The 21,013-nt window shown below is 38.4% G+C and overlaps 1 long non-coding RNA gene across 2 annotated transcripts; it reads left to right on the plus strand.

Moving 5' to 3' along the window:
• Window positions 1-14,121: 14,121 nt before the first annotated feature.
• Window positions 14,122-18,800, plus strand: LOC144988660 (uncharacterized). Of its 2 annotated transcripts, XR_013652622.1 has the most exons (7): window positions 14,122-14,236; window positions 15,232-15,314; window positions 15,616-15,692; window positions 16,014-16,124; window positions 17,669-17,696; window positions 17,813-17,932; window positions 18,364-18,800. It is a non-coding gene; the product is annotated as an uncharacterized LOC144988660 (long non-coding RNA). The 2 variants fall into 2 exon arrangements; XR_013652621.1 differs by lacking the exons at window positions 17,813-17,932; window positions 18,364-18,800 and having other exon boundaries at window positions 17,669-17,812.
• Window positions 18,801-21,013: the final 2,213 nt, after the last annotated feature.

The raw sequence follows: 21,013 nt of genomic DNA on the forward strand, positions 1-21,013 counted from the left end.
CTCAGAGAGAAAATAAGGACATCAAGATTCCCCAACATTAACTTTCATCACAAAAGCCATCTTACCAAGCAGAAATAGAAGCTGGCTCATAAAAAAGGAAAAGATGTAATACACAGCTCTCAGTTTAAGAGAAAACAATAGTTTTGTCTCCATTAGGTGGGGGGAAAACAATTGCAACAATATATCTGATGCTTTGATATCTCAAAAAAGGACTTTAGAACACTAACTTCCAGTGATTTTCCAGCATCACAAAACTATTTCGTTTTACAGGTTTTATGTGCATCTTTAAATTTACAAGCTTCTTTATCATTCCAGGTGGAAGACCCTTCTGCTAGAAGACAACAGCAAGCCAAGTGGCTGCATTGATTTTGCAGTAATTGATCTGATGGCTCCTTGTGATAATTGACAATTATCCCTGATTACCAGACAGGGGTTTAGAATCAGTCTAAGAAAATGACCAGCATTATGGGATGTTGTACAATGGGTGAACAAAGATAAATCAATGGACCCCAGAAACTGCTTAGAAAACAACACAAAAGAGTGTCACACAGGGCCACATGCTGCTCAGCCTCTAACAATCCCTCATATGTATTACACAAATATTCTGTTCCACAAGGGGATGAAATTAACCGAGGTAATTTAAGAGCATGAAATAAGCGCCTTGTGAGGTCAGCTCGTAATTGTCTCTACATGAGTTGGTGCACATGCGTGCTGCAAGCTGCACACATCTGCATGTTGCCCATATTAAGCACATGTTGGTGTGTAGCTGCTTGTCTATATTTCTGTGTTACTATGCGTCTGACCTCATCTGATTGCTCCACTTGATTCAGCCAGACAGATGCAACTCATTGCGGCTTAATAAATATAGGGGCCCAGGGGATTGGCACTAAACAGTTCTATTAAGTTGGAAACATGTCAGCCAATATAAAAGCAGCCTGACCCTGGGAAAGGTCAACTGTGACACGCATGTTTACTCAGGAAAACAACCAGAGGCTGGAAGGTCTTGTTTTATCGGATGTCTTCAGAAGGGAAAGCAAGTGTCTGGCTGCCCAATTGTTGGTTTTACGCTATTCCGGATCTTTGAACCCAAAGAGCAAAGGTTCTGTGTCTTCACTGAGCTTTTCTCTTCATGGGGAAAACAAGCAGCACACAAGGTTCCACTCTGCAGATAGATAGATGGACAGACAGATAGCAGTAATTCCTCCCTGCAGCAGAAAAGGTGAGAGTTCCCCGCAACCTGTCTTCAATAATCTTCCTCTACAATGTTTAATCAGCGCATCAAAACATTGAGGGAGAGGAATTTCCGTGCTTGGTGAGCATATTAGGCATGCAGTCGCAGCGTTAACTAGCATTGATGAACTGTTTGCTTGTGCAGTAATAATTAACTTCCATTACATCACTTTGTGTGATTACTTTCTTAATTGCCTGAATTATGCATCAATTTAATATCTAATAACCAGTCTTAGGCATTAGACACTGCTCAGATGCATTGCAAACGGTTTCCCAGCTTTAATTAAACACACTAGAATAAATGAAACGATGTAGGATGGATGTCTTGCAGTGATTTCCTGGGTGCTTAAATATGCTATTTATTATAAAAGCATATGAAATTCACTTTCTCCTCAGGAAAGCAAAACCACAAGATGCCAATTATAGAACCCAAGTTGCTTTGCTGTGACTTTGCGAGAACTGAGACTAATAAATTTGTTGAGTGGGACTCATAAATACAGCCCGATGTCATTTTTAAGTTTCAAATTTGCAGAGCAAAACGTGTCCCCAAAGATGACTTTAATTATATAGCAGAATGGGTTTCTGGTTTGCATAGTTATTGTCCTCCTGTAGGGAAGCGGTTAGCGGGGGCAATAAATGAGTGTATGCAGATATTCAAATTATATACATCACTTAAACACAACATATCTCATATATATGCGAGGCATGAATCATGGTTGTGTGCTCACGGACTGAAACTACAAATAAATGGCCTAATCAGAAGCACAAAAACAGTATGAAGGTGTTATAGCCATGTAACAGTTTCTGAAATGTCATTTAGCACATGTTGAGGATTTGTGTATCAGTGTGGAGAAAAGCTTTCTGCTGGAGTGAAATTAGTTTGCTCATATCTTTAAATGTAACACAAAAACAATAAGAAATTCTTGGAACCACAATTCAGAATTAAATCCATTCTTCTTAATTTTGTCCTTCACAACAATGATTTGAATTTACAGGTAGTGAGGTGATGGTTTGTCTTGTGAATTTAATTAAAAGGCTAAACTACAGAGACTCAGGGTTATTTACAGAATTGATATTAACTTTTAGTCCTCTTGTATCATCATTTTGCCCTGACTCAGAAAGTGACACATCAACTTAAAGAGAAAAAATGATCCCTATTTTCCTCATCAGGTGTAGTTTGGCAGGGATGAATGCAACAGCATAAAAAAAGCCAAATTCATGCACCTCTGCCTTAAACAGAAATGAAAATGTCTTCTAATCGTGTAAATAGACACGTCATATTGGCAGTTTTGTTAAGTATTACGGGAGTTATTATTTACAAAATGACATCAAATCCAGGTACAACTTTTTATTTGAGGAAAATCCCCTTAGACTTTAATAAAAACCATTGATCTAAACGCAAATCTGTGTGACTGGTGCTTGGTGCGGCGGCATCGTTAGTCTGTCTTCTAAATGATTTCCAGAGTTGGTGAGCCGCTGGCAATGCAAGGTTAGACAGAAAATGATGGCAGCACAAGGATGCTTCACAGACCTCATGATAGTTTCCGTCTGTCATTATTTACGTCTGACTAGTCGCGTCATGTCAGCTACCTAGAGAGACACTTTTAATGTGAACCCCCCTCCGTTCTTCTATTGCTCTTCACAAGCAGTGTAGTATGCCATTATTTCTTTGCTTCAGTACCTTTAGGTGAAGCTACCATCAGCCTGAATCAAAGACAGATCCCTTACTTGATATTGTGTATGTCCAACTTGTTACTAAGCTGGTACGCAAGCTGGGCACGGTATGTACTTCTGTATCTAATTTACCTAATGAAATGAAATAGAGGGAAAAAAGTATTAGCAGATTTTTTGCAGTTTTTAGATATGGCTTCTGGTGTAGTTCAATAACAATTTACCTCAATATTTTATTGCATTTCTAAAAAACGTATCAATGGACAACACTGTATTTTTCTTGGAGAAGGGGATTGCAGGAAAGATTGCAATGAGCTTTTAAAGGAAAAAAGTACAATCTTATAAGTGCTCTCTCACAACATACAAATTTATTTCACAACAGTTACCCTAAGGGTAAGACGGCCATTTATCACAGCCGAACCCATGAATCAAGTCACATTGTAAAATCGATCATTGATTCACCTTATTCCCTTGTTTTTTCATCTGAGTCGCATAATGATCATTAAACTGACCACAGCATGTCCAAAAAATGGATTTATAATTCTCTAAGCTCTGCCTGAAACATCACAAAAATGGTGTCCTGAGGAAAAGATGACACAGATAGAGCATGCAAAAAAAATACCATTAATTAACTGCATCGTACGGCTGTATACACCTTCCCCTGCAGCTGTAAACATGGTGCCCTTGCAAAAACAAAAACCACAGGCCCAAGACCTCTTGGTCAGTATCCATCTCTGTGCTTTCTACGCATGAATCCAGGCTAGATGAGCATGCTTTAACAGGGATGCTTAGCCCCATCATGACCCAATGAGTGCTGACAGAGGAGCGGATGTCCTTAGAGTTTTGCTGTATGTGTGTGTGAGCGTTCCCAGCAGGGAGACGGAGCCTTATGAAGGTCACAACTGCAGCAGTGTGGGGCTCCGAAACTGCACCCTGGAAAGGATAACAAGCCACATCTAAAGCTCCCTTTGTGTTCTCACACCCACTAATATGCCAGAGAAAAGCAAAAGCTAAAAAATAGTTAGTGCAAAGAAAACAAAACATTCCCTTGAAAAATGTCTGTTTGTGAGAATGACATTTTCAATTACTATGCAGGATTATTATCTCAGCCTCTGTATAAAGCACATCAGTCCACACCAACAATGAGAAATGTGCTGTTTTGCAAAACAATTCTCGTACTGCCCGTATTCACAAATGGAAAAATGACGAATTCCATTTTCCTCAGGGGAACTTCAGTTCAACCACAACGAGTGACTGTATTGCCCTGTCTTATGGCCACCTAATGGACAATGTAGAATTAATTCAGCTTCAGATGAACAGGCAGGACAGCGGAATCAAATATGAGGAGGGGGCTCTAGGTGTATGAATTATGCATATTACATTACCATAACACTACTATACGATGCTCGACAAAAAAATGCAGCGAAAATTGAGCTTCGACTCAGATATAGACCAATTTCCTCCATGGTTCTTGCCTACCTTAGATGTAAAATTGCATTAAGCTTGCTTTATAAGAGCAGAGCCCATATGAGATTTGTATGTTAAAGTCTAGTCTAGTGTACAAAACACGAAGTAAACAAGTCAGGCATAATTGAAAAGAAAGTCTCTTGACTGCGTTCCTTGAGATCTATCATTCAGGCAGATGAGAATTGGGTTAAATGGCAGGTCAGAAATTACTTTTTTCATCGATTTTTCTTTTGGACATCAAACGTAGATAAAAAAAAATGGAGAAATTTACTTAATTAGCTCTGAAATGGTTTTCCAGCAAAACATGTCAGAAGCCATTATTTGCAATCATGTTGCTCTTCTTCCTCTTTCGGCTTCTCCCATCAGGGGTCGCCACAGCGAACAAGTCGCATGGTAAACTTGGCAATGTTTTTACGCCGGATGCCCTTCCTGACGCAACCTTCTCAAACCGGGCTTGGAACCGGCACGGAGGTGGAGAAGGGAACAGGGAGCAGCCCGGAGTCGAACCCTGGCTGCACGGACGGAAGGCGCCGCAAACCATGTTGCTCTAATTAATGAAAACATACAAAGGGATTTATGGGGTAAAAGCACATTTTAAGTTCAGATCACCGTAAACTGCGGAAAAAAGTCCTCCATAGCTGCGCTTATTTAAATAAAAAATGTTTGAACCAAATTTTTTTTGTAACTATTTATTGCAAATCAGTTGTATAAATATTTATACAACTATATAAATATTTATACAACTATGTAAATATTTATACAACTATCTATATCTTTATTGATATAGATATAGATATGAAAACATAACTTAAAACTATCTTTTCTTCACAGACAAGAATATTAGTGATAATAAGTGAATATACACGTGTCTTTTAATAACACGACAAAATAAAATACAATTGAACAATAGCACATTTGTGATTGTTGCAGTGAAAGTTTCTGCCTTTAGCTGCAGCACGCTGTCTTACCCTTGCTGTGTAAAACAGTGTGTGGGATTGGTAAATGCTTCCGTTCAAACCTTGTAATCATTACCTGGCATCTTATTGCCTCTGTGGCTCTTAAAGCCTCTTGTCTCACCCCCAGAAAACAGGGAGTTGTAGCTGATCTTTTATTAAAACTTTAGGAGAGCGTCCCTCTCTGGGGGGGGGCGGAGGAGAAGTGGGACAAATTAGTGTTGACAGTAGACACTTAAAGCAGGAAAATCACAGGCCCGCTGGGAGGCAGGAGCCACATGGGGCTCCCAGGCTGTGTAAAGAACACTCCAGATTTCACTTGAGATGCAGTCGCCCTTTGATAAAGCAGGGGGAATGTCAACAGACCCTCTTGAATGAGCCAATAAAGCCACTAAAAGGACGGGATTAACCAGCTGATATCAGGGACAGCAGTTTGTTTTGAATTAAGCTCCTCCTCCCTGGAAATGGGCGGAAACTTTTCTTTTCCAAAGCATGCTGTTACCGCTGCCCAAACTGTGTACTTAATTTTGTTAATACATGAAAGTGGTCACACCAGATTCAACCATGTAATTCTACAGAACACTCTACTGCTGGAGAGGATGGAGAGGAAGATAAGCCTATTTGTAACTGACACAAACCAAATGATTTATTCCTGACGTCAACCTTTTGTGTAAAACGGATCAGTTTCCACCTCAGCTCTTCTGAATCGTCCTCAGTCCATTGTTGCTTTTACTGCTCATTTATCAGAAAGTGGTGAGGGAAGCTGCACAACATAAAACAGCAATTAAAAGACATCAGGGGCTTTAAATCTCCCCTTAATTTCTGAGCAGATGTGATGAAAAAGCCTTTAGTCCAATTAATGAGTTTAAAATAAGACCTAACAAAATCATGACCTTCTTGCAACCCCATAAACATCGAATAAATGTTACAAAAGCAGATGTATTTTGATTGAGATTTTTGCAAAGATAATCAAGATAAAATATATAAACTTTTGGGTTGTAACTTGCTTAAACTGGGCATGCTTGTGTGGAAGCAGTGTTTTTTGAGTGTTTTATAATGCTTTATTATGTGTTAAATCTGTGGAGGAAAAAAGGACCATTGATACAAAAAAGGATTTAAAAAACCAAGAGTTCAAACAGAAAAATTGGAATTTGATGATAAAAAGATGAAGAAAAAATACAAGAAGGGAAGCAGTTTTCTATTCATTTTAATTATGATTTAATTAGCCTGTGTATTTATTTGATAAATACTTAATGTAAATTTTTCTTGAATTTCATAAAAAAAACTTTTTTTTTTACCTTTAAGTTAAACTAAATAGTAAAAGAATGTATTTTTGAATCAACTTTACAACAATGTGGTGTTACAATCCCCATAGATATTTCCATCCCCTGCGTTTAGGGGATTATTTATGAAACTGTTTCTTTTTTGGGTAAAATTTTCATTGTTCCTTAAAAACAAAGTACCATTTTTGAGAAAAGCTGCCTAAAAAAATCATAGAGGACTGATAGAGAAAATATCAAAGAAATTCAAGCAGAGCAACGATAAGAGGAAAACTTCAGAGCCCCAATGAAGTTCCTTTATTTCCTGTGTCAACTACAGCAATGCAAGATGAATTTGGGCATTTTCTGTGTGCAGCTGATTTATTATGGGGAAAGTGAAACTAAAACATTGAGGGATTTCCTTTTAATCAAGTCTCTTAGGAGTCCACGTTGTAGACCAATACCCCAATGAGTTCCCTTTTAAAAAGCGAGGGGTATTAGATTGACTTCCAGCTGCAGTTTTAGCCTCAATCAGAGGGAATGCAGAAATAAAATCAAAAAGCTTTATACACCTCTGAAAAGTTCATTTCTCTTCATCTATTAACAACTAATGAAAACCTGCCATCATTTACGCATGTTCCCATTCAGAGCTCCTTAAGCTCATGAGTTCTACATCTAAGCCCAAAATCTGAACTCACGGATGACCAATCACAGAGGTGCGTGCCTCGGAGCTGAACCACAAGTGGATCCTTCACAGCATTGTAAATCAGGACCTCAAAGAGTATTATTTAGCCTCAAGCAAAAAGCGCTTGTTTATCAGATAGTGTCTGAGGCGAGGATAAAAACCTCTCCATAAATCTGGGTACCTTTTATGTGTTGATGGAGACGGGCTGGCTCATTCAGAGCAAAAGACTCAAGAATGCAAAGTTAAGCACTACGCTCATTTAAAGAGAAAACATGCATTTGAAGAATCAATGTTCCTGAAAGAGCTTTACGAGATGCTTAAACGTATTCTAACTGGTATTTAATCATGTCTGTGGTGTCCTGCCTTGCTGTAACTGAACCATTTCAGCCATTATGCTAAAAAAATTAGCCATAATTCAGTGACAATTGATAAAGGGGAGTTCAAGGTGAGTCTTTGCTCTGGCTAACACACTGCCTCCCTGATTTACTGGACACAGTCAATATAGAGGTCCAATAAACACTGTCAATTTTTCACATGATGTGTCAGCAGGTGTCACGCTGCATCCGCCGCAGCACTAGATGTAACTTATAACAACTAGCAGGTCATTTTCTGAGCACTTTATTTTCTTATCTGAGATATTGCTTCTCAGATATGATATTACTAAACCGCAGATGATAAATCAAACGTGCCGAGGCTGCCTCTGATAACTCAATAAGCACCTGGGCTCCTCCTAACATGTCACACCTGCATTGGTACATGTACCGCTCTCATTCTCGCGCCTCACTGGGGGGTTCAATACACCTGCCTATGCATCACAGCAGCTGAGCAGCTGGGAGAGAAACATCATGCATGCTTAATTAGGAGGCTTGGAAACCACAGCAAAAATGTGGTAATTTTTAATGCATATCACACAAGCATGTATTATTTGAGACTAAAAAACTATTTAATATGCAAATTTTGATAATTACTCCAAAAGTATGAGCATATAACAGTTTCATTCAGTGAAAGAAAATCTTTTCCACCAGTAGACATAGAAATAAAACTAAAATTGGCATTTTTAGTGTTCCTCTCACAGCACAGTATTTAAAATCCTAAATTAATGAGCATACTTAACACGGGAAAACCAAAAGGGGACTTTTTGATCAATAATATTGCATGCTTCCAACCAATCAATTCTGCGTCTGCTCGGGAACTATTACCAAAAGTATTTATTATCTTTGGTAATGCAAACCAAGAGGCCTTCATTGAACTATTAAATTGCTCTCTGCACCTCAAAAGAACAACACAAAAAGCTCACTTAGCAGATATACTGGTTGCATTGAAACTCCCAATAACATTATAGCAACACGTCACTGTAAGGGCTTCATTGCAATAAATGTGAGAAAATAAAAAGGCTGTTTAAGACTGAAAAGGCCAAACAATTTATTTTGGGTTCTATAGATTTTATGCAGAAAAAGGAAAAATACTGAGATTTTTTTGGGATTATGAATATACAGAAACTATATTAAAACAGCAGGCTATTGCTTTTGACTGTAGGGTTTTATTAAAATAGGAAGTTTTTTAAAACAATAGTGTACTATGTGACACTAATATCTAATGTGAAGTCCTTCACTGCATGACATAAGCAGCATGTCAACTCAGAATGTCCTGCAGTAATTATACTATTCATGAAAAGATGAAACCGGGTGCAGACTGAATCTGTAGCTGCAGGCAAAATCAACAGCCTGGCATTACTCAGTGACCCCTGCTCATCTGGAGGATACTGCAAACATACCAAAACATTGCTGCTTTTAGTCACCGGTCCAGAGTTGGGGAATGAAGTGCATCGATTGCTTGTGATTATTAACTAGACTGAGATAAGCCCTCTCCTTATTATGCAGATTACTGAGGCTCCCCGCTCCAGCATATTGTACAGATGCAAGGGAGCAGCTGCTCTTACAGATGGTGGGTACACGGATCTATCATTATGCTTCTATTGTCTCCACTTCAATTGTTTGGGGGACAACAGAACTGCATCAAAGAGGAATCCGGCTGCAATGAATTAAGAAAGAGAAACGAACACCATCAGCTAAATTTATACACCGGAGGCCGCGGAATGGAGAGGAGCGTAAAGCTGAAGCCATTTCATATAGAAAACTATGGAGTCACCCAGTCATGGATGCTGTACCCAAAGCTGTTGGATGCAGTGCCGTGCACCAAGCATATGTTGTTCATTAAAAAAACAGATAATAAATTGGTACTCAGATTTTACTTTAAACATGTAGCAAATTCCTAACAAAAATAATAAAGAAAATAACCACAGGAGAATTATAAATATGCTCCAAGAATAAATAATTAACAATACATAAAGTTATTTCTCAAGGGCAACTGCTGCGTGAAAAGAATATGCAAAGCATCATAAATTTTGCCCTTAAGGGGAACCTCTGGTTGTCCATTTGACTCGCTCCACCTCCTGCTGTGCACTGCTCGGTTCAGGACACTGGTAGCTCCTCTGATCAAACATGACATTACACTGGAGGGAACTGCATGCTCAGATTATAACAGAGAAGGTCACACTCAGTTGTAAGTCATGACAGCAGTCTCGCACGATAATGCAGGTAGTAAGGAGTAATATTACCTTAAATATTAATGCTCTGACATTAGGCAGAGCAAAAATACAAGGCATGCCAGAGATCCAAGGTTAGATAGAAATTTTTTTGTGCGGGACACACATTGAAATCATTTCTTCTTTCATGATTTAATGATGAAAGAAGATAGGTGTGAAACCCTCATGTAAAAAGGGTATTTTAAGATTAAAAATGTTCACTCTTGTTCATTCCTTTTGTTTTCTTTAGTATTTTTAGGATATCACAAATGTAATAGTGTTGCCTTTTACCTGACCAAGATCAAATTTTGAAAAATACGGTACACTTGTACTGTAGGAGCATCAATGTTGTGTTGGTGTATTTGCTGTTATTTATATTTTTTTATTTTCATTTCTTTTTCTAAACTCTGCTGGCAGTAGATGCTCAAGTGACTGCAACTTGTCAAACACCTTTGTGAACAGTTTATGTTGTTTACCATGTCAGAAAATGCAGGTGCAGATCTAAATGAGATTTAAACCAATTTTTTTAATGGAAAGATATTTTAATCAATCAAATACTACAGTTTTTTAGAGTGTGTATAACACACCACAATGAACCTTAATTACAAGCACTTTAGAATAACTGTGCCACAAGGCAACACTAATAATGACCAAAAAATAAAATAAACTGAATTAATCTTAAATTCCAAAATTTTATATATATAATTTTATATCTTACAAAGAAAAGCTGTTAGAATTGTTCATGGAGTGGCCTATGGGTCACATACAAACGCTCTATTTTTAAAGTCAGGTTTATTGAAAATATGGGATCTAGTGAAACTGAAAACAGCTCTCATTATGTACAAAGCCAGATCCAACTTACTTCCAATAAACTTACAGCAAATGTTCAAAGGCAGTGACGGGAGTTACAATCTAAGAAAAAACCTGAATTTCAAAAAGCAGTGCATTCGAACAACAAAAAAGAAAATGTGTCTATCTAATTGTGGTGTGGATTTATATGGAATGGATTAGATGAAGGTTTAAAGCAAACCAAAGTTTACATGTATTCAAAAAAACCTACAAGAAGTCACTAATAGTACTGTATAAGGCCAGAAACAATAAATTAAACAAAAAATGTCACTTTATCACAGTTGCCATGCAGAATTGTACCGTGAATGTTTTGTCCCTATCTGTAAATAGCAATACGCGTTTTGAATACGCACATCATCAGGTTTTGTAAAAAGGGGTGGGAGCAGACAAGATTTCTCTTCAACCCACTCCTTTTCAAGCACACTGTATTGTTTTATGTCTTTTAAACCACTGTGTTGATTTTTCATTTGTTTTGTGTTTTAAATAAAAAACTAAACTGAAACTGAAAAAAAAAGAAGCTCATTTAGAAATTACCTGAAGTTCTGATTTAATAGTATTTACTCAAAGATGATCAAAATTGCTTCTCCGAGTTTTAAAAGTTTTTATAAATGGCAAAAATACAAAACTCCCATGCTTTTAATTTTCTCAAAGACAAATTACTACATAGGTTGAATTGTTGATTTGACCAACAGAAAAATAAAGCAATAAAAAAAGGAGTCCTCGTTCTCTTTTTATTTCCTTAATACAGCAGTATTGAAAATTATCCTCGCCCCAGCAGACCAACTATACTCAATAATCAGCTCAATAATGTCCATAACATAACTGAATTTAGGTTTATATTCATATTCACTGTAAAACCAATATTAGGAATGAGTATTTGATTTTGTTTGCCTCTGAAAGCATTTATTGTATGAAACAGACACCATTGATTGCAAAGAAATCATTATAGCCACAAACCCTGGATGCCCACTTAAATATATGCAGTTATTCCCACACGAAAGAAAAGCTTTTCTTTAAGAAATATTAAAGCTTTTCCTAAGCAGAATATTTTCTGTTTTCAAGATCCAAAAGAAAGTGCACACATATCGAATTAACAAATCTCTGTTTTATCCCTGCATGCAATGCATTTATTTAGCATTACAATAATGCTAAATAAATGGCATGAACAAAACTTTCTAACACTTCAAATTCCAATTATGATTTGCATAAAGGGAAAAAAGAGCACACAAAGGGCACTGAACCGAGTTTCAATGTTAATTCTGTAACTTGTGACTGATATATTCAAATAAAGAACAGTTTTCTTTTCTTTAGTCATGTGTTATGGGTGGATAGATTGAGCTCCTGTCAAAGCACAAAGCTCCCCTCACAAGTGCGCACTGCCTCGTCTGTTGTTGGGCCCGGTCCACATGGGGCTAAATTTGATTGGAAATCCCAAAGGGAGGAGTTGCACCAGTCACAAGGGCATTGTTAGCGCTTCCAAAATGGCCAGAGAAGAATGACTGATTATGCAACCACAGCTAGGGTTACTAATAGGAATTGTATTTGAATTTCTAACATAACAGATGTTTGCTGGGTACTTCCATGGAGTGCACATGCACAGTTATGCTAATTCACCAGTGCTTCCCTTCAAGTTAGCCCAGAGTCATTAGAGCACAGAACTAGCTTGGATCTCTCTGTCAAACAAATAATTGGCCATTATTGATATTAATTAACATTTTTGCTTTTTATGTCCTTTCTGACCCACTATCTGTTAGTAAATCCAGCTACTGAGTCCTATTAGGGTAATAAAATCCACAGGACTCTATAGTAGTTGTGAGTCATATATCAGAAAGAGAACATAAAGCCAATTAGGAGTGGGTCCAGACAGTTGTCTTCATTCTCCAATGACTACTTCTTGATCTCCATTATAAATTGCTAATAGCCCAGATTCTAGTATTAGAAAAAAAGGGGGAGGTGTAGAGTATTTCCATTGCTCATTCTACCCCTTGATGACAGATGAAAAGCATTAGAGTAATGCTTTTCCCATCGAGTTCTCTAATCATTGTTTTTGTTGAGGGTCTTCATCTGTGCAACTTAGAATAGCCTTAAAGCTGAATGTAAGAAAAAAAGCATTAAGTGTTAATGGGTCATCCTCAAAGCCTTTTTAGGTTTCTGGTCTCCTCTATTAAAAAGCAATGAGTGCGAGAACCACGACTGACCTTCGGTTTATGGGCTCAGATCAAGAAATCCTAATAGGTGTATATTGACTGGCTTATTTTCCACAAAACTCCAAAGGGACTGGCGGTAGCGAGAAAATATATCAAAAACCCTATCAACAGTGGTTGAGTCTTATGTGTAAAATCAATAGTGAGTCATAGATGGCTTGGGTTTTCACAGTTCTCTCATGTCATTTAAAAACAGCATATGATGGCTGGAAGGAACCACCATGCTTTTGTAATATAGCAACCATAGGCTAGTAATAACCTGGTATGTTATACCATTTATCAGTGACACAGACTTGTTTTCAAATTGATGCTTCAGACATTGGTGGTTTTGTTTCCTAGAATATACGACTATGTAGGATCATGAGTTGTTAAAACAGACAACCTAGAATAACCTATGGTAATTAACTCTTGTGCTTCTACTGCCTAAATCCAGTGGCAGGACAGGTTTACGAATGAGGTGTAGCAGCCTTTTTTAACTGAGCATTGCTCCAAGAACCTAATTACAAATTTGGTCATCAATCTTGAGTGTTATTTATTCAGTAAAACGAATTTCTAATTAATAACTGATGAGCATTATGGCCTCAAAGACTGTAAAGCCATTAATTATGCCTGGCAACAGGGAATATCCCTGGAATCGTGTGCACATTCACAGTACAGTGAAACCTACAGGCTAATGTCCACCACTAAGATGCCCTGGATTTATGGAGTTAATTCAGTCTCAATAATCAGAAATGCACACAACCGGTTTTACAAATGCACACGCTCCGATTCACAAATGTCATTTTATGCAAACGTGAAAAATAAATTCGGAAATACACACCCTGTGTTTCACAAACACACAGATTGTGTTTCACACATGCACACTAAATGTTTTACAAATGCACAATAAGTGTTTCTCACAAATGTGCACACTGTATTTCACAAAAACATTTTAGAAATTCACAATAAATGTATCAGAAATGCACAGTAAGTGCTTCACAAACATGATTTTTAGGTACACATGTGATGTGAACTCACAGATCATTCGAACTGCAGACTGTGCATTCAAAATCCCGTTCTCGTTTGTGAATCTCCCCGTGTGTGTGAGAGATTTTTCTACGGTGAATATTGAGACTCATCTGACGGAGCGGGTCGACTAATCTCACCATTGGCTAGTGAATCTGTCAATCAAACTCATCGGCAAAGCAGGCGGGTTTGCTTTTAACCAATCGAATGGCCCCTTACACTCCTCACTTTCAAAGTGACGAGGGAGGGAGCTGTTCAGCACAGCAGTTGAAAGGACGCGGGCGGCAAACATGGCGGAGAGGTCTTCTGAACGGGATCAGTCTCAGCCCGTAAGTAATGCATTTATTTGATCATTCCCTCGTTGTACGTCCTGTAATGTTATTGAATACCAAGTTGAAGCGTTCTCCTTTGCCAAGTGACGTGTGAATGCTTTATGAACACTGCAGCCGAGTCGTTTGCAGAGTACCCCCACCGCAAATTAGCTCAGCTTTGTTTTGCTTAGCCTGTGCAAGTTGTGTCTGTGTGAGTGTGAGTGAAGTTCAAGCCGGTGTCGGTTCAAGCTAGCGTCTATAGCCAATGATCTGTAGGTTCTTAACATGATTCATAAGGAACTAAGGGGAAAAGCATGCCGGATTTACAGCAGCAAAGAAAGTTTAATAAAAAGTATTGATTTGGAGACGGCGATTTGTTTAAACACTGATGCTATGCTATGCTAACTAGCTAGTTGTTCCGTGTGCTGCCTTTATGTAAACGCGATCCGGGTTAAAGTTAGACACAGCATTTTCACAACCCAGACTTTAAGACGGGGTGGATATGTGCAACAAAGTTAATTCATATGACATTCATGAAAACGGCATTTTTTAAATATAACAGACGTGAATCCACTGTTGAATGAAAGAAGCCTCATTAAGTTTCTAACGTTAGAACCCGTATTGTGCTGACCAGCCCTGTGAGATTGTGTCAGAGTGACAGCCACTAAAATCCCCGTATCTCTTTACTTCCAATGACGTAATGACAAGAATCCCAAACATTATGTTTTTAGGCTGTTTTGTAGTCGATAAGTAGTCACAGAAAGGGCGGATGGGAGAAATCAGCTGTCAACAGTGATTTGAGTAGAAGTTACTGTAAGTATTACACACAGGCTTCCTGTGATCAGTGTCTTGTCTCTGATTTTTTTAAAGGTGTTCTTTACTACAAGCTCAAGTAATCATAGCAAGAGTGTTTTAAAAAAATTCCCCTTTCATATATTTGAAAATTATGTAATTTAAGATAAGACAGCTAAATGATCTAATCCATGTTTGTTGTGTTTTTATTTATTCTCTAGGAATTACTGAAGGGTGACAGCGTGACAATCTTTTGTTCCTCGTGCCATCAGGCAATACAACTCTCTGGCAGGGCATCTTACAAGTAATTTCTTTTAATTTTACCCACTGATTTTCCAATTATTTACCTTTTTTTATCAATCTTTTTATTTTGTGATATTTCTATTTGTAATGCATGTGTGTTTACGTGTTTTTTTAAGATGGCCATTTTAAAAAATTTTCCTCAGGGATTATTAAATACCCTTCTATTCTATTCTATTTCATATTTTATCATCCTATTGTATTACTGTTTTACCTGTCAATTGGGAATTTAGCATTTTTGCCGCCGTAAACATCTGTCAGTTGAAAGTATTTGTACTTGTATTCCATGTATCCTGTACCTGAAGATAGCAAAGAACAACTGTGCAGACACCCACTTGGCCTTCTTCAGTGACGCTGTGAACGTTTATGGCTTTCCTCTGAGGTATTCATGTCATTCATAAAGAAATATTTTATTCACATATCAGGCAGTATAAGTACTTGGTTATTTGTACAAAAATAAAATTACTTTTTTTAGACTCCTCTCCATAAACAAAGGCAACTCTAAAACTCTTTCCCCTCATGAATAACATTTTATCCCCCCCCCCCCCCCCCCTAACACAACCCACTCCTGCAATTTTTTTAACCTAGAAATTCTACTTATTGGCATCATACATAAGAACATTACATTTTAAACTGATGTGTACCGTATTGGCGATGCATTTGTAATTATGTGTTTGAGACATGATTTTCATGTTATTGTCAGGGTGAGAGGAGATCACGGAGGAGAAATGTGGGCATAGCCGAGTTAATGCTCACAGTACGTACAACTGACACAAACGGCTTCATTGTGGGAAAAGTGTACACACAATCAACGGTGAGTTGAACCTAGTTTTAGAAGCTTTAATATATACACAGGGCTCCAGACTGCGTCCATTTGGTCGCATTTTGCGACCAAAATTTGAGAGTGTGCGACTGAATTTTACACCCAGTCGCACATGTGCTACCAGTAAATTTGCCTCCTCCACCCTCCGTATTTTTTATACATTAAACATGAAAGGAGCACGTCAATGATCGATGAAATGAGAGATGAAATCATCAATGAGACGCGAGCGCACACGCACGCAGGCAGACGCACACACTCGCGCGAATACTCATGAGACTGGAGCACACGCGAGCACACACTCGCGTTTCATTGAGTGATGCCTGAGGCGGCCAATGCGTCTGAGAAGAATAGGGAAAGTCACTGCAAGTGGCTAAAATATGTGGAGGGGCGGGGCCTAGAGATAATCGAGCGCGCGTAAACATCCGTGGGAAGGAAACGGAGACAAATATCATCACAACCTGATATGTGCGTCTGAGCTATGAGCAAGCGAACTATTGATTCGTTCTTCCGACCTGCAGCTAGTGTACCAGTGACAGAGTGTACAGCAGGGGTCTCAAACTCGCATGAAATCGAAGCTGCAGCGAGACTGAAAGAGACCAGGAATTAGGAGTTGTCCTTAACATTCAATTTCGTTTTAATATGCCTCTCCCCCTAAGTATGAGCTGTGATATTACATCTTTTATAATTATTTTAATGTTTTGTAATGGATGTAGCCTTTTTTTAATCAGTTGGTATTTTAAATTATTTTAATTGATCAGTGAACTACAAAAAACCCATCAGGACGCATGTCCCATAATGCATTGTTTTGTAGTCTGTAGGGCAGCTTTTAGTCAGTTCAATACTAAATTTCCAGCTGCGTTCGCTCTGATTGGTGTCTTGCTCTCACCCCTTTCTCGTGATATTTTTGTTTTGATTGACAGGTGATGTTGGAGCAAAAACAAAAATATACGTCACACACCAGGTGATCTGTGCAGTGTTGCGTCCATCTGGGTGATCTCAAACACGCTTATTGTGCATCTTGGCTAAACCTATTTGGTGTCACCAACATGAATTTCCATCCTCTAATATTTACATACATTTAAGTATTGTTTGAAACTGTGAAATTACGAAAGGTTACTACGGTAATCACTTGTTACTAAAAACTTTTTTTATTCTAAATGTATGGTATTTTTTATCCTATTTTTACTTAGTTGTACTGTCGTGACAGCGATGGTGCTGTCAGTTTACCTTCATGTTGCATCTTCAAAAGTGCAGAATAAAATATGACACTGAATTAGAAACAGCACATTGTAATTTCTGCATCTATTATTAAAGTATTTATTTGTAATACAGTGGAAATTAGTAGATTTGGTTAGAATGTTGATTTACGGTATGCGCCCCTAAATTTTCTGGTTGTGCCCCTAAAATTTTCAGTTAGGGGCCACTATGCTCCTAGTGAAAAAAGTAAGTCTGGAGCCCTGATACATAAAAGTGAATGATGTATTAAAAATAAATCTGACAATATAATATTTCGTTTTGCTTTTTTCCAAATACAGGATTGAGCTCCTCTGGTGTGATGTCTTCGTGAGTGTTACTGGTTTATATTACAACATCCTGCACTCTCCTGAGGACCAAGACTTGCTCAATATCAGTCACATCACGTATTCTGCTGCCATTACATTTTTCTACCACGCATTCAGGCCAGTTTGGATGTCTTTAGTGACGCGTGGGACACCCATCCAATCAGGACGGAGCAAAGCATGACACCAAATCAGCTGTGGCAGTTGGGCTTGACCCAGAACCCTGTTTCTGATCCCCGGGTAAATGCTTTATTTAATCTCACTGTACTGGACAACTGATTTGTGTGCAGTTTGACTAAAGTGGAAAGTATCAAGAAGAGTATCATGAAATCATAATGACTACAGTGAATTTTCATCGAAAATGAATGAAAAGGATTATTGTTGTGTGGTGCAAACAATTTCCCTAAATTGTTTGTTTGTAGGAAGAATAGCACATCTGCAAGTTCAAAATGCATCACAATGCATGGCATTATGAGCCATCAGATGTACTAATGTCACTACTTTGTTAAGGTTCACTTATTTGCAAATTATAAACAGTTATGGAGATATGAGGTCTGTCTGCAAGCAACAGTATAAGTTATTATTAGTCGGTCACTGTTCCTACATAATCTAAAACACAAAAAAACAGTGCTGTTCATAAACAGTATCTTTTTTTTTTTTTTTTTTGTCAGGGTATGCTGGCTCCAGAGATTGAATGGGAGGAGAGTGGATCCATGACTGAACCTCATCCTGGGATCAATGTCCTGGTATGGGACAGTCCTCTTTTGGGTCCACAAATGTTGGAACTGCAAGACGACATCAATCCATTGTGGAATTCACACCGTTTGGGAGTGGACCTACATCTTTACTGTCCAGTGTGTTTAGAACTTAATTTAGGCGACATAATTTCATACAGAAGAAGAGAGACTGAGGAGAGCAAGACAGAGTTCAAATCAATACTGCTGTATTGTTCAAGGGACTTCATTGTATGTAAGGAAGTTATGAAAATTAGTTCCAGTTTAAATAAAATTCAAATCAGTAGAGATCCCACATTTGCTTAAATTTTGATGTTTTAATCTGTCCATGTTTTCACTGAATTTTACTCTGCAATAAAGGGTGAATGTTTGCACTTTGTTGTTCTATGACCATCTTTTGTTGTGTAGTATTTAACCAGCTATAAAACCCAGAGAGATGAGGATCTTTTTTGCAAGGGTGACCTGGCCAAGAGGTGTATATGTATATGGTTACAATATAAAATCACTGACATTTGAGTTATTAAAAAAATAAAATTAAGGTCAAGCAAAGTGACTTCGGGCTGAGCAGGGGATGTGTATTGGGTATCTGTGATTGACAGTGAGATGAACTTAAGGTAATGTAGTCCCACTGCGTGGTACGGAGCAAAGTGATGCCAGTTTCTCCACAACACCTGTGGAAGTTGAAGATTTTTCTCCTCCACCTTCATATGATCAAAACCGTGTCTGAGTGTTGAAATGACGCTAGCATGAAAGCTAAGAGAATAAGTAACGTACAAACAATCCCGAGTGAAACATTCATTTTAAATCTCATGACCAGTACAGAGTTCGATGGATTCAATGTCAACTGCATTCAACCAATGTTGCCTTGCTTCCAGGTCCACTGAAAAGTTGCACAAGCCAGTAATTTTTGACAACCGAAGGCAATAAACCGACAAGCCATGCTAAGGCTAACACGCTAACGACCGACTGGTACAGAATCAAACATGGGCGGGGCTTTTGCCACCCGCAGAAAGCGTAAAGAAAGTGTAAGGGGCCATTCGATTGGCTAAAAGCGAACCCGCCTGCTTTGCCGATGAGTTTGATTGACAGATTCACTAGCCAATGGTGAGATTAGTTGACCCGCTCCGTCAGATGAGTCTCAATATTCACCGTAGAAAAATCTCTCACACACACGGGGAGATTCACAAACGAGAACGGAATTTTGAATGCACAGTCTGCAATTCGAATGATCTGTGAGTTCACATCACATGTGTACCTAAAAATCATGTTTGTGAAACACTTACTGTGCATTTCTGATACATTTATTGTGAATTTCTAAAATGTTTTTTGTGAAACACAGTGTGCACATTTGTGAGAAACACTTATTGTGCATTTGTAAAACATTTAGTGTGCATTTGTGAAACACAATCTGTGTGTTTGTGAAACACAGGGTGTGTATTTCCGAATTTATTTTTCACGTTTGCATAAAATGACATTTGTGAATCGGAGCGTGTGCATTTGTAAAACCGGTTGTGTGCATTTCTGATTATTGAGACTGAATTAACTCCATATGGATTGCTCAACCTGCTTTCTACTGAGATCATTTCCATTTTAAATGCTGTCTGAACACTGCCTTGGTCGTCCCATTTGCAAGAACATGTAACAATCGTAACAACGTAAAAGAAAATCATATGTTTTAGAGCTGTTTTGATCTGTCTTCTTTCTGTGTTCAATCCTATTTCTTTTAAATATTAAATATCAAAGAGTGATTGTACAAATATGCTTTTCTCAGTGAATCTAAACAGAATTTGACTTAAACTCCAGTGTCAGCAGCAAGAAGGCTAGCTACTGTCACAAGAATTAGCATGTTGGCTGATGGATTCTTTAGCCAACGGGGTGTGGGGTGGGTGGTTGCTTCTCTGTATTTGCAAATTCTGCGTTTTCGCAAGTGTCTCTAGTCCCTAACCCCCGCGAATAAGGGGGAATACTGTAAACACCAAAATACTTCGGTGAGGCTGACTTGGAAGCCTTTTATTTCCGATTTCAGCTATTGGCATCGGCAGCAGGCTGATCTTAGAATATTAAAACACTTCTGGCTCTGCACCTCACAGATGAAGTCTTACAGTGTCTGCTGTTGGCTTGCCCAAATGAACTGGGTGACCAGAGGGTTTTCGTTGGGGCTTTGCAGGGACGTTTTGGACAATGTAACCAATCTTTTTGTGCTTTGCGCTCAGAGCTGGCAAATTGACAGAGACTGACAACTGAACCACCCCTTGTTTTGACCTCTGAAATTGAGCCCTTGTAACTTACATGAGGCTATGGAGACAGGGTTGGAGAGAGAATTGTTTGGAGCTTCTATAAAAAAACAGACCAGCAGTTACAACCCTTTTGCAAGCACTGTGGGGCAAGAGGAACAAACCACGGCCTGAGAAGCCAGCATAAGTCAATAAGCTTATAGAACTGATCAGATCGGACCAAATTGGCTGTACTAATTCTGGCGACTTCTGCCATGTTCCCATTACCCTAAAGAGGGCATCTTATGTAGTGCTGCCCCACTGTTCAGGAGTGATGTGGTTCCACCATTTAATGCCGCTGGAAACCACTACCT

This window comes from Oryzias latipes, chromosome 21 (assembly GCF_053564925.1).
Source record: "Oryzias latipes strain Hd-rR chromosome 21, Olatipes_Hd-rR_3.1".
In the NCBI taxonomy this organism is placed as follows: Eukaryota; Metazoa; Chordata; class Actinopteri; order Beloniformes; family Adrianichthyidae; genus Oryzias; species Oryzias latipes.